This window comes from Apteryx mantelli, chromosome 18, assembly GCF_036417845.1.
Source record: "Apteryx mantelli isolate bAptMan1 chromosome 18, bAptMan1.hap1, whole genome shotgun sequence".
Taxonomy (NCBI): Eukaryota; Metazoa; Chordata; class Aves; order Apterygiformes; family Apterygidae; genus Apteryx; species Apteryx mantelli.
In genome coordinates this window covers 2,753,091-2,766,663 of record NC_089995.1, presented here as the reverse complement: position 1 = coordinate 2,766,663, position 13,573 = coordinate 2,753,091, and the positions used below count along the sequence as shown (strand labels likewise).

General features: G+C 51.7%; 1 long non-coding RNA gene across 1 annotated transcript; it reads right to left on the bottom strand.

Annotated features, from left to right (window-relative positions):
- Positions 1-771: 771 nt before the first annotated feature.
- Positions 772-2,022, bottom strand: LOC136993617 (uncharacterized). The gene is made up of 3 exons (XR_010886010.1): positions 1,766-2,022; positions 1,424-1,587; positions 772-996 (listed from the first exon to the last, which is right to left on the bottom strand). It is a non-coding gene; the product is annotated as an uncharacterized lncRNA (long non-coding RNA).
- Positions 2,023-13,573: the final 11,551 nt, after the last annotated feature.

The window sequence follows — 13,573 nt, the reverse complement described above, 5'->3', positions numbered from 1 at the left end:
TCTGAGTGCTGAACGGGGAAGTGAAAGCTAGACTACTGAGGCTTAAAAATGCTACAAGCTATGAAAGGTCTGTCCTGGTCTTTCATGTCCTGTTCACACTGTGGAACGTAGATTTCACTGCTTCACCAGCCACCTGGGGACTTCAACCTAGCAGATCCCTACTGCCGCTTACTGAGTACAGAGCACAACAGTCTGCATGAGCCTCATTTATGCGCCTACCACAAATGCAAAGGCCACCTGCGGCGATTAAAGAGAGGGCATTACATCACACATGACGGAAAAGTAGGTTGGACATCAGGGGGCAAAGAGGCTTTTCACTGAGTGGGGTTCCCAAAGCAATCGCTGCAGCTGCCCATTCTCATTGGAGGGTGCAGGGCTGCCGTGCTGATTTCCCTGGGAAGGGAAGTCGCCCCAGCGCCCCTCTGGGAATTCCCACTCTTGCTCTGGCCATTGTGTAGAGTTCGTCCAGAGCTGGGAGGAGACTGCAGAGCCTGGGCCAGCTCCTGCCGTGCAGTGCTGGGCTTTCTTTGCTTGTCTGCAGTTTTCCTTCCTGGGACCCTGCAAATCAAATACTACGTGTAAGGCTCCCAGGTCAGTCAGCGGTAGGGCAGAGGTTGGAGGCAGGGAGGGTAGTGTCACAGCCGAGCCACCAAACAGCACTACAGGCAGATCCAGCATCTGCCGAACCCAGCCCCCTGCTCCGACACCGCACCTAGGTCCCACCTAGTCGCTGGGCCTCTCTCCTTCTCACAAAAGGTCTCCTTTGCCTCCCTCAAGAGCTTCTCCCTCTTCATACCTCAAGCAGTGGCTAAGCATGAAGGTCAGGCAGCTGAAAACACAGGATGTTCTCAAAAGGACATCACTTCTCTTGGGGAAAGCGGCAGGGTGCCCCCAGTTTCTGGCGACAACAGCATTGCAATCTGAGAATGTCAAAGATGTATTTCATCATGTAGGGTCCTTGTAATGACTTGGTTGCAGTACTCCCCTGGTGGAAATCTGGAGCCAGATGATAAGCTAGAATATAGGCGCAGTTTCCAAAAGTGGAAAAAAACAGCAAAGAGGAAAAGAGACAGCTTATAGTTGGAGCTTGTAATTTGGGGGGTGGGGGGTGAGCAGGAAAGAGAACGACGGTCGAGTCAGGCCAAGCACGGTGTCTTTCGTGGCCTCTCTTTACTCCCCTGGTTCACAGCGAGGGGTACACACAGGGGTGCACAGGCCCCCTGTCGGGGCCAGGCTTGCCAGTGCTGTTCAGACTGATGTGGGTGCTGAGACTAGGGAGGGCCAGACATTCCCCGGACAGACTTCAGGAACTGAATACACTGAATACACGTCTAACAAAGCTGAGCCAACATAAAAGACAAAGACATTGCTGTTGCCCGGAAGCCACCAGTCATATGGTAGTGAGTTTTCAGGATAAGCTTACACAGACTGTAGTTCGAATTATGCCTTCATCTCTTCAGCTCAGTAAAAATGCCAGTGAACAATATTCTCAGCACAGCCATTTTTTCCCGCTCTTTATTTTGCCTCCATGTTCCACTCCCTTTCCGATGGATGCCTCAATTTGAGATAGATTGTAGAAGGAGTTTCCTGTAAGAAAAGATTCTAGTGCAGAAACCTCCCCAAGAGCTTCTACAATTACATCAGTTTACTTTTTCAACGACGGCCTTAAGTTCTCCAAAGCACTTCTTTTACACTTTAATTGCCCAAGTCAAGGAAAATTTCTGGTTGTCCTTTCCAGAAGGGCCTACTGCTGACTCAAGCTCACCTTCTTGTCCACCAGGACGCCCCAAACCTCTTCTGCCATACTCATTTTAGGCCTCCCTAGCCTGTCGAGCTGCATGGGGGTTATTCCCTCCCAGGGCTTTGCAGTCGTCCTTGTTGAACTTCATGAGGTCCCCATGAGCCCCTTTTTCCAGTCTGCACAAGATCCCTCTGAATAGCAGTCCTGCCGTGCACCTTACGAAGTGCTCCTCCACCAATGTGGTGTCATCTGTGAACTTGCTGAAGGTTCACTCCATCCCCTCCTCTGTGCTGTTAATGAGGACATTGAATAATATTAGTCAGCTAATAAGTTTCAGACCCCTGAAAAATGATACCAGAAACCAGCCACCAGTGGAACTCTGAATGGCTTTGCACTACCCTTTGAGCCCAAGGCTCCAGCCACTTTTTCACCTTCTCTTTCCAGCCACAGGAGCAATCAGAACACTACACTTAAGCCTCGTTCTGGTAAATAGATCTTTGGAGAGCTGTGAAAGAAATCAGACCCTTCTGAAGAAAATGTTTCAAAATAGATAGAACTAAGACTCAAGAAGGGAGGAAGCAGAGTCCAGAAACTGCTGCGCAGACTGCTCTGTCTGTTGGCTGCCTCTGCTCTGTTGGCTGCACGTTCATCCGGCCAGCGCGAGATTTCTCCGTCCCCACAGCAGCACGGCCACAAAACCCCACTGCCTACCTACCGCTGCCTCTGTACCGCCACGCCAAGGAAACAGCTTCACAGGCCTGGCCAAAGCCAGCTAACACTGCAGGACCAGTATGCCCAGCCTCTGTCCCGTACTCCAAAGACAGATCTCTGCCATTGCAAAACACAAGCCTCCTGTTCAATACACCTTACTTAGACTGGGGGTACTAGATCCACAGAGATCCTCTATGGAGATGGGCTCTGCAAAGGTGGAAGTCCTTGCTTCAAAGGGATGAGAAAGAAAGTGCACCACAGGATCAGAGCTGTGGATGGTAAAGACTGTTATTGCTGCCACAGCATCTGATGTCAGCCTCTGCCAAACACATGCTACTGAAATGGATGGACCACAAGAAGTCTGAGCAAAAGCAGCAGTGAAAGAGTACACTAACCAACAGAGCTTCAACAAGTGCTACCACCACTTTTCTTCCCAGGCCGGATTCTGGAAGGGGAGGGTGAGCAAAAGGATGATAATACGGCATCTATCCACAGAGACAATTCCTGAGAAGTTCCTCCCAAGAGACTGCTGGCTCAACAGCACACACAAAAGGCAAGATGATCTTCCAGTTCCCAGCTTGGACACATGGAAAGAAGTGAATGCACAGGCAGAGGAGCTGTGATATGACTGACACTGCAGAGCTGAGACCAGTTCAGCAGCAGAAAAATGAACTGGGACCTAAGGGCCCTCTGGGTGTATTTTGAGAAACTCTGGGGCCCTCCTGTGACTCTGCTGAGCCCCTCACCAAAAGGTGAATGAGGGGAAGGGAATGTATGGGGCAGCATGGAGTGAGCCAGAGCAGCGTCCTGGTCAGAAGCACTCCCTGAACATCTCTGTGACCATGCATTTAGAAGCTCAGGTGCTGTGGTTAGTGCTTAGGAAAGGCCAAGAGCTCAGGGGAAGCCCTGGCATAGACTTGTCAAGAGCTCAGTTGCTCTTGGTCTTGAACTCTCCTGCAAGGCAAGGGCAGGCCAGGGCTGCAGGCCAGCGCCAGGGTGGCCTGGCAGCAGCAGCACGGTGGCACGGGAAAGCGGCAATGCAACAATGCGCAATTGTTGCGGTAGTGCCGATCGCCGGGAGACCGGCTGGGGCGACCAGAGCTGGGTGCTGCTGGAGCAAGAGGTGCCAGTGGAGGGTCGCAGCTCCAGGAGGGCTCTTGAAAGGAGCCATGGAGCACTGTCTCGCTGCTGGCATCCGAAATACAGACGGACTGCTGAGCGCAAAGGAGAAGAGGGGTGAGGTGTGTACCGGGCAGATGGAGAGGGCTCAGCTTGGGAGCTGGTGACCATGCGGGGCTGCTCTGGGGCACGTGGAAGCGCGGAGGGAAGTGAGAGTGATAGACGTAGGGTGAGGCCGGTGCAGGCCCTCAGGGAGGCCTGTCTCTCTTGCCCACCGTGGATTCCAGCTCAGCAGGCAGGAGGGGTGGTGTGCAAGGAAGTCGAGTTTGGTTTACAGAGATTGGAGGTGTAGGGAAGGAGGCGATGAAGCAGAGAGCTGCTGTGGAATAGGCCACTCTTTGCGCTCTCCCCGTTTGGAGTCTTCAAAGAGCATTTCTGGCAAGTGCCGTGCAAGAAGGCTCTTGAGAACATGGCCGGAATGCCCATGAATGTGTGTCTCTCTAGCTCGGGCGCAGAAGACAGCAACTCGGAGGAGGGTGTACTGAGCTGCTGGACATCCCGCTCGGGGTCAAAATGCCTTTGCTGCCTGGCTCCAACCCTGCCTTCTACCGGACCAAGCTGGGGGAAAAGGTAAAAGCAGTAGAAAGGAGTAGGAAAAGGTCCCTTCTTTTTCATCATCTGCTTGCCCAGGTACACTTGAGCGGCCTAGAGAAGAAATGGGAGGGGTCACCATCACCATCATCATCAGGGAAAGCCAAACTTTCTCCTGCTTTATTTCTTCGTGTGTATGCCAATGCCACGGCCTCTCTGCTAGGGAAACGTATCAAGTATCTTTTTCCTTCCAGGCTTCGATGCATTCTTCCCAGCACAGATACTACTTGGAGGCAAAGTTAGCCAAGGCGTTCCTTAGGACCGCCTAACCCTGAGGAGGCTGTTTACAGTGGCTTGGAGATTTGCTAACTTTGAAACATCAGGATAGAAATTTTTGGTGTGGAAATTTCCTACATTTCTTCCTGCTTGGCTTGGATGCCTCTTTTGCTTGGGGGGTTTCTCTTGCCTTCTCCCCACCCTGCTCTGGCCCTGCAGTCTGGCTGTGGTATTTTTTGTGGCTTCAGAATGATGGGAAAGGCTTTTGGCATCAGCTCTTCAAACTCACTTTCTATTTTCACAAGCACGGTTTTGCGGCTCTCCTGATAACAACCTCATTTTGCAATCACAGTGAATTTCCAAAGGAAGGAGACCGCAGGTAGATGCAAAGTTTCTGGCGAGCTCCTTAGAACTGCAACACTGGATGCAGAAAAGGACAAGCAAATTTTAGTGGAGAAATGGGACGTCTTTTCAAAAGGCCCTGTAAATAGCTCCTCACTTTCATACAGTAACAGTAGGTAACCCCAAGACTGAAGCTGTAGGCCCCAGGCTTTTTGTTGGCTGAAGAGTCTCTAGAGCAGAGAAATCTTTCCTTTGGGTAAAATTCAGAGCTGAGCTAAGTGCCGAGCCAGGAGTTGCTCTAAATCTCAGAGGTCTGAAAAAGCTACCCTATGGGCTGAGGAAGCTGTGAAGTGTCTTTGTCTCTTTCCTGATCCCTCCTACCCTGCTCATGCTGTGGACGATACATTTTACAGCTTCACCAGCCATCTGGTTATTTTGCTTTGGGAGATCCATACTGCCGCTTACTGAGCAACGAGTACAACAGTCTACACGACCCGCATTTGCAGGCCTACTACAAACGCAAAGACAACCTCCGGAGACTGAAGAGAGGAGGTTACATCACCAGGGATGGCAAAGTAGGTTGGATATCAGGGTGAGAAGAACAGTTTCCATCAGGCAGGGTTGCCAGAGCGCTTGCTGCAGCCGCCTGTTGTGGGCGGAGGGTGCAGGGCTGCTGTGCCGATTTCCCCGGGGGCAGAAGGAGTCCAAAGCCCGCTCCGGGAATTCCCACGCCTGCTCTTCCAAGGCTGTGCCGCGCTGCCTCAGCGCCGACGGAGCAGCGGGCGTGTGGGCCAGCGGCGGAGCGAGGGGCACTGCTCCCCGCTGGCTGGCTGGCTGGGAGCGAAGCCGCCAGCCGCTGGGCAGGGCAGGGTGTGCAGGGGAGCAGCTCCTGCTGGTTAGCGCTGCTTCTGGGAAGGCAGGCTGTGTAGTTGGCAGGACAAGCCTTGGTGATTTCTCTCCACAGGTGGTTTGCACTCTGCGGGAATTCAACGAATACAGGCAGTATCTGACCACGCTCAGGATAGACGCTGACAAAATGTACCGGCAAGAACAAGTAAGCAAAGCTCACTGTTCATAGGCATGCTTCATGGTGCTGAGGGTTGGGACTTGACTTGTTTTATCTCAGCAAGGCATGAACTGAAGAAGCAGTGAGGGCTGCGCTGGCAGGCTGGGCGTTCTGGTGTGGAAACAACTGCCTGGGTCCGAGCTGGGGTGGCACGGGGTGGGGACAGGCAGGGAAGTCATCCCTGAGGACCTGGAGTTCTGAGGGAAGCCCTTTTCTCCTCTCCCGGTTCCTGGCTGAAGCAGAGCGCTGCTCGGGACCAGCGTGAAGCCTCTACACGCAGGTGCGTGAGAGCCTTTTGTGGCAAAGGGGAGCTAAAACCTGGCGTCTACTTTCAGAAAATGCTTCGACGACAGCTGGCAAAATTAAAGGATGGCCCTGAATGGCCAGAAGGGATGGACATTTCTCGCCTGCGAGAGCGGCTGCTGTGGGAGCAAAGAGAGAGTTTGAGAGATGGAGAGAGGCAGATGAGGGATAGGTAAGAGACAGGACAAGGTGCTGATTGTGCCTAGAGTGGTGCAATCAGTGTTTGGAGCCTGGCAAAGGCAGCTGGAAGCTGTCCGGGGCACTTGAGCCAGGGACGCCAGAGCACAATGATAGCAGTGGCTGAGCAGAGACTGGCCTGGACAAGACAGCTCCAGGTGCTGTGTTTCAGCCATCTCTATTTGTCTTTAAAGGCTTCTTGCCATGATTGCACAGAGGATGGAGAAGCTTGAGGCTCTTGAAGAAGAGAAACACCTCCTCCAGCAGGCTGAGCGAGAACAGCAGCAGCTGGGAAAGAAGACACACCCAGGCACCCAGAACAGCTCAAGTAAGCTAAGACACTGCATTAGAAAGGAATGCTTGATAGTAACACAAGTTACACAGTAGACGCAGATTTACACAGTCACGCCAATAGTACTCAGTGTGTTTGCTGTCAGCTGTGAAACACATCCCTCGTGCTTGCCGATGACAAAGGTCCGCGTAACTCACAGCAGCTCCATCTTCTGTGAGACGTTCATTCAGGCAGACGCTCTTCTGAACATTGTTCATGGGCTCTTCCATTTGTGCACTCAGAGCAGGAAACTCTTACTTAGCCCTGTGGCCAGCACACTTTGCCATGGAGAACGTTCACAAACGGGAGTTTTACTTCCTTTCCCCTATAGGAGCTGAACGGACCGGGCAGTCTTCAGTTGCTAGGAAGAAGAAGAGAAGACCTCTGCGTACTCCAGTGTTCTCCCAGGAGGGCTTGGAGGTCATGGCTAGTGCCACATGCCAAAGCACCTCGTCTCAGGAAAAAGATGCTACTCGGACAGCTGTCGAAGGGAGACCTGTGAGTAGGAGCTGGGTGGATGTGGTGGCCACCTCTCCTGCGTGGCAGCGCGTTGGTGCTCAGGACTCCTGGGAGGGTGCTGCAACACACACAGCCTCTCTCAGCTTGTGACGCGTGGTGGATTGTCAGAGCATCTCCTGAGAAATGCCCTGATGAGCTAGGGGGGGATCTTCCCAGCCTGGGAGTCTCTGTATTGAACAATTAGGAGGGGCCCGGCGCGGCCGGTCAACAGTCCCCAGGGGACCACTAACTCCCAGTTCAGGGCCTGATTCATCTTTTCGCACACTGGGAGCCAGGTTGGCTGCAGTACCCTTTGCGTTAGAAAACCTCCTCCGAGTGATTTTTAGAAATGCCAGAAATGTTTGCTTCCTAGCTGCATGAGCCCTCCAACACCTGTATGCCAGGTGGTGTCCCCTGACCAACAGCTTTTCCTTTGGCAAATCCCAGACAGGTCTCTAAGGAACGGTCTCTTTCTGCTTGGACTCAGGCTGTTTCTGGTGCGCGACTACACTTTTTCAAGCCTGACTGCTTGAAGCCCATCTAGTGAGCAGTTTATGAGGAGGGAAAGGAAAACCAACCAAAGTCAAGGAGCGTGTTCACTCATCAATTCCTCCTGGTTTCTGTTACAGAAGTCTTTAAATGAAGAACTGTGTAATGAAGCCCAGACTATGCTGCTATGGACTACACTGACAGAAGCCCAGGAGCTAGAAGAGGTGGCTGAGAGCGTGCTCGAGGAAGTGCTGGAGAGGGTGAAAGAGCTGGGTCCGTCAGTCTGCGTTTTAAGGAGGGCTCCCCTGGCGATCGGTGGAAGATTCCTTGGTAGTGCGAGAAGGGCAGAGTCTTCTGAGACACCTGCTCCAGATCTCCAGCAGGAAATTGAAGTGGCAGCCTCAGAGATTGTAGCGACCATTATAGATTCCTTTGGGAAGCATTTGGTATGCAGCACAACAGATCCCTGTGAGCCCCGGCTGTCGGCCAGGTGGAGGGAGCAGCTCGTAGCCAGAGGAGCCAGGCGAGCTGGCAAATCGGGAGAAAGCAGAGCGAGGCAAGCTGAAGTACCAGAGTATGACGGAACAACTCCTCTGGCTTCTCTTGACAAAATTGCCAAAGATGTTGTTGAGAAGGTTGGATCCACCTTGCAATCGTTTGTAGCTTCTCAATTTGAACGTCACTTCCGGTGTAAATTTTCTGAAATCCTGAAGCTGCCCCTTGAGACTATTTCTAAGAGACAACTGCAGCCATCGCCGACACCTTTGTCAGCCCAGGTGTCGAAGGCAGTAGAAGGATCATCCAGAGCATCTGAACATCGGACACCGGAGGCCATAAAGAAAAGAAAGTCACCTATGTTACGAGCGTTCCGCAATGCTTCCGCTGTATCACAGGAGAGTAGCATGCCTGCGAGGGGTAGCATCCCAAATGCAATTTCCAAAGCTCAGCAACTCCATTCAGAATTAGAAGTGTATGCCGAAGTTGTTGTCCACGATGTTCTTGAAACCCTGAAGAAGCAGAAGAACTTAGACAAGGAAACGCATCCAAAGGGCAGCTCAGAAGAAAGCAGCGTGGAGAGCGGGCTGGCGGAGTTACTATTGGGTCAGTGCAGTCAACCTCTGACTGACGTTGCTTTAGGAGTGAGTTGTGGGAAGCGGTTTGCAAAACAGCCCAGCCCAAGAGGTGGGGATGAGAGCTGTCCGGGACAGGACTTTGAAAGGCCAGGAGGAAAGAGAATTCCTGCGAGAAAATTAGAGAAAAGTCAACCAAGAGCAAAGCTCCCACCTATCAGCCTCCCTGGAACGGTCATGCCTTCAGAGGCAGAAGCACCATTTGAAGAGGAACTGTCCCGTAATCGCCTCCTGTCTGTCCTCCAAGAGTCTGAGCAAGATGCTCAGAGCCCGCCAGAAGGCATTCGGAAGCCTCCGTCGGCACACACATCAAGACTTTATACTCCCGTGTTGGAAGCCCTACCTAAACTGAGGCCAGGGAGCATGCAAGGTGCCTTCCCCTCCGTGGGCCAGCAGTTTTCCAGGCAGCCCGCTCCTCCACCAGCTCCAAAGGCCCCTTCCCAGAGAGGAGCCCAGAGGAGACCCCTGCGTGTAAAGCTTGTGCCAGGCAAGCCAGAGCAATGGGAGTCAGGAGAGAGGGCGTTAGCTGGGCGGCTGGTGGAGGGTGTGCTGAGGAGGTGTGTGGCTCCAGGCTCCAGTTCTTCTTCTGACACCAGCGCTGAGAACTAACAGTCAGCAAGAAAACTGCGGGAAATGGTCGCCCCACAGAGAATAAAGAGTTTATTTCCAAGCGCTGCTTTTATGTCCTAGTATTCTTTTGCTGCTCTTGTGATCTTGTGTTTGTTGCCGCTACCTGACTTGCTTCATGCTGTTTGATTACCTGGACAAGGTGTGTCAGCTGAATGTGTCTCCTGATGTTTTGGAGTAGCGAGGAGCACCCACTGACTAAAGCACAATCCAGACAAGGTCTTAGTAGTGCTTCTTGGGGTGGGGAGGCATCTTGTGAGCAAAAAAGAAAACTCGAACAACCAAACACTGCGTGGGACTTTTCCCTCAACCCTTTCTTACTCCGTTAAAAACCCTTCTGACATGTGCTCTCCGTGGTGGTTCTTCTCTCTTGTCATGACACTCTCTGCTGGTAAAAGGGACACGGTGGCACAAAGGAAGGGGCCACAAAGTAAGCCAGTAACAGGAAGCTCAGAGGTGTTTGGTTGCATGCCTTCAAGACACAGAAGAAGAGGGAGAAACCAAAGCAAGCAGTGTATTGGTCAGCGGGGGGTCGTCGTGGACTGGGGGCGCCTCTCCAACGAACGTAACATTCCCTCAGTCAGCTCACGTCAGAAGCCGCTTGTTCTCCATTGAGGGATACAGAAAGCCAGTTTGTTTGCTTTTCCAAGGTGTTGAAAATGAAATGCTTCTAAAAGCTGGCATTTTCAAACTGAGATCTGTCCTCCATTAATAACAGAGCTTTGGAGCGCTCCTTCACTTAAGCACAGAAGCAGTGGCAATAACCCCCGCTACCTGTGTGCGGGCTCTTTTGTAAGCCTTCCAGCGCCCGGAGGAGCCCGTAAGCAGGTGCTGCCAGCCAGCACAGCTGTGCCGCTTTGCGGGCCTGCTCGTAGGCTTCAGTTCTGAGGCAGAACGCTGAAGTTCGTATCCGTTACACAGGCAATGTTGTTCTAGCTTTACATATCACAGAACGGCTGAGGTCATTTGGAGATCATCTGGTCCACCCCCTCTGCTCAAGCAGGGTCACCAAGAGCAGGTTGCCCGGGTCCGTGCCCAGATGGCTTTTGAATATCTCCCAGGACGGAGGCTCCACAACCTCTGTCACCCTCACAGTGAAGCAGAGCCAGAGGAGAGCAGGTTGAGCCAGACTGGCTCGGAGAGCTCTTGAGTTTGCTCAGGTACTTGTTGAGCTTAGGATTGTTATTGCAGTCTGTGTTATGACTTTGGAGATTGCAGTGATTAAGCTTTGTGTCACTTCTGCCCAGGTCCTAAGCTCTAGCCCTTTAAAATTTCCTTATAACCTGTTAGAGTGCAACAATTATTTTCTATGGGTTCTTCTCAGGGATATAGCGATGGAAGCGCACGGGGGAGAGAAGACACATTAGCGCCTCACAAAAGCGGTGAACACTGTGTGTGTCACAGGATCAAACACGTGGTCATGAAGAGAACCAAGAAATAATCTTACTTGTGTTCGGCCTGACTGGTGTGTCTTCAGTTGTGTCTTGTAGCCTGCTGTATAGGTCCCCGCCCTTGGGTTGCAAGGCACGGCTGTAATTTTGTTATTTACCTCAGGGAGTTTAAGCGTACAGCTCCCACCAGCTCAGCGGTAGGCTACTGTGAGAGGTCCCTTCCTCCTCTGATGGGAGTCGTGTGGAGGCCTTGGTGCCCGAGCCGGGGAAAACAGCTGTATGTGGACAAGAGCTGGACAGCAGTGCTGTTGGAAATGGCATATTTCTGGGCATGCCAAGAAGTTGGAGGACTGCTGTAGCCTACGTCTAAAAAGGACCAAGCAGACCTTTTGAGTGTCCAGTTCTATTGGTGCCTGCCTTTACTAAGCATCTTTCAACACCTGAGGCCTGCTTTAAGTACTTCTCTTTGCTGTTGCTGTTTCAGATGGGAGGTGTATCTGTAAATCCCCAGCAGCAAAGAAAGGGTTAAGGAAAGGACTCACTAGCGAGTGTCTGGCAAAAAGCTCAGCTAAAGAAGATAAATGGTCCCAAGCTACAGCTGCACTTTGGCTCAGGAAGCCCCTAAGCCCCAGAGAGCCAATACTGCAGCTTGCCTCTGGAACGGTGCCGTGTGCCGCCTGGCACCCTTACGTTGTCATGGAGCTGGGGCACAAGCAGGGAATGTAGTTACCCCTGAGGGAGTTCACAGTTGGCCAGGTCACAGCTGAAATAGGCTGAGATAGCTTGGAGCTAATCATTGGGTGGGAGCTGACTTTGTGCAAACAAGGCCCTTGCGAGGCATAGCACAACTGTTGGAAAGGTGCCTGAAGTGTTTGTCCGTAGAAGAGATGTTGAGGTGTGAGGGACTTGACAATTTATTTATTACTAGTGGGTTGCTAGCACTGTCCTGTAAAATCCTGGTGATTTGTCTTATGCATCCATGTCTGTATTGTAACATTCCCTTCTTACCTTTTTCTCTTCTAGAGAATAGTATTAAAGATATGATAAAATAACTTTTACTAACGTGGTGTGACTAGGAGGACAGAATCGTAAAACCTTTCAGGTTGGAGAGCACCTTGGGAGGTCATCTGGCCAACCTCCTACTCCAACCAGGCTCAGCACAGAATTCGGACCACATTGCTCAGGGCTTTGTCCAGTAGGGTCTTGAAAACTTCCAAGGACAGAGATCCCACAGCCTCTCTGCCCCCGTTCCACTCCTTGTCTGAACTCCTGGTTAATTTTTTTTCCCCTCCTATCCATTGTTCATCCCTCCTCTTCCAGCTTCTGACCACTGCCTCAGTCTCCCACTGTCTACCTCAGGATAGCTCCATCTACTCACCATTACAGTGTGCCTGTTCTTCTGCAGGAGATGTCCCCACACAGAGCAGAAGAGTTTTACAGACTGCATTACTTAGCATGCTTGCCAGTTTATTTCCCCTTCTTGAGTCTTAGTTCTATCTATTTTGAAACATTTTCTTCAGAAGGGTCTGATTTCTTTCACAGCTCTCCAAAGATCTATTTACCAGAACGAGGCTTAAGTGTAGTGTTCTGATTGCTCCTGTGGCTGGAAAGAGAAGGTGAAAAAGTGGCTGGAGCCTTGGGCTCAAAGGGTAGTGCAAAGCCATTCAGAGTTCCACTGGTGGCTGGTTTCTGGTATCATTTTTCAGGGGTCTGAAACTTATTAGCTGACTAATATTATTCAATGTCCTCATTAACAGCACAGAGGAGGGGATGGAGTGAACCTTCAGCAAGTTCACAGATGACACCACATTGGTGGAGGAGCACTTCGTAAGGTGCACGGCAGGACTGCTATTCAGAGGGATCTTGTGCAGACTGGAAAAAGGGGCTCATGGGGACCTCATGAAGTTCAACAAGGACGACTGCAAAGCCCTGGGAGGGAATAACCCCCATGCAGCTCGACAGGCTAGGGAGGCCTAAAATGAGTATGGCAGAAGAGGTTTGGGGCGTCCTGGTGGACAAGAAGGTGAGCTTGAGTCAGCAGTAGGCCCTTCTGGAAAGGACAACCAGAAATTTTCCTTGACTTGGGCAATTAAAGTGTAAAAGAAGTGCTTTGGAGAACTTAAGGCCGTCGTTGAAAAAGTAAACTGATGTAATTGTAGAAGCTCTTGGGGAGGTTTCTGCACTAGAATCTTTTCTTACAGGAAACTCCTTCTACAATCTATCTCAAATTGAGGCATCCATCGGAAAGGGAGTGGAACATGGAGGCAAAATAAAGAGCGGGAAAAAATGGCTGTGCTGAGAATATTGTTCACTGGCATTTTTACTGAGCTGAAGAGATGAAGGCATAATTCGAACTACAGTCTGTGTAAGCTTATCCTGAAAACTCACTACCATATGACTGGTGGCTTCCGGGCAACAGCAATGTCTTTGTCTTTTATGTTGGCTCAGCTTTGTTAGACGTGTATTCAGTGTATTCAGTTCCTGAAGTCTGTCCGGGGAATGTCTGGCCCTCCCTAGTCTCAGCACCCACATCAGTCTGAACAGCACTGGCAAGCCTGGCCCCGACAGGGGGCCTGTGCACCCCTGTGTGTACCCCTCGCTGTGAACCAGGGGAGTAAAGAGAGGCCACGAAAGACACCGTGCTTGGCCTGACTCGACCGTCGTTCTCTTCCCTGCTAACCCCCCACCCCCCAAATTACAAGCTCCAACTATAAGCTGTCTCTGCCAGACCGCCACACCTGCGCTGCGGACAGCCTCCCCGCTCGGCCCGCGCGCAGGCTG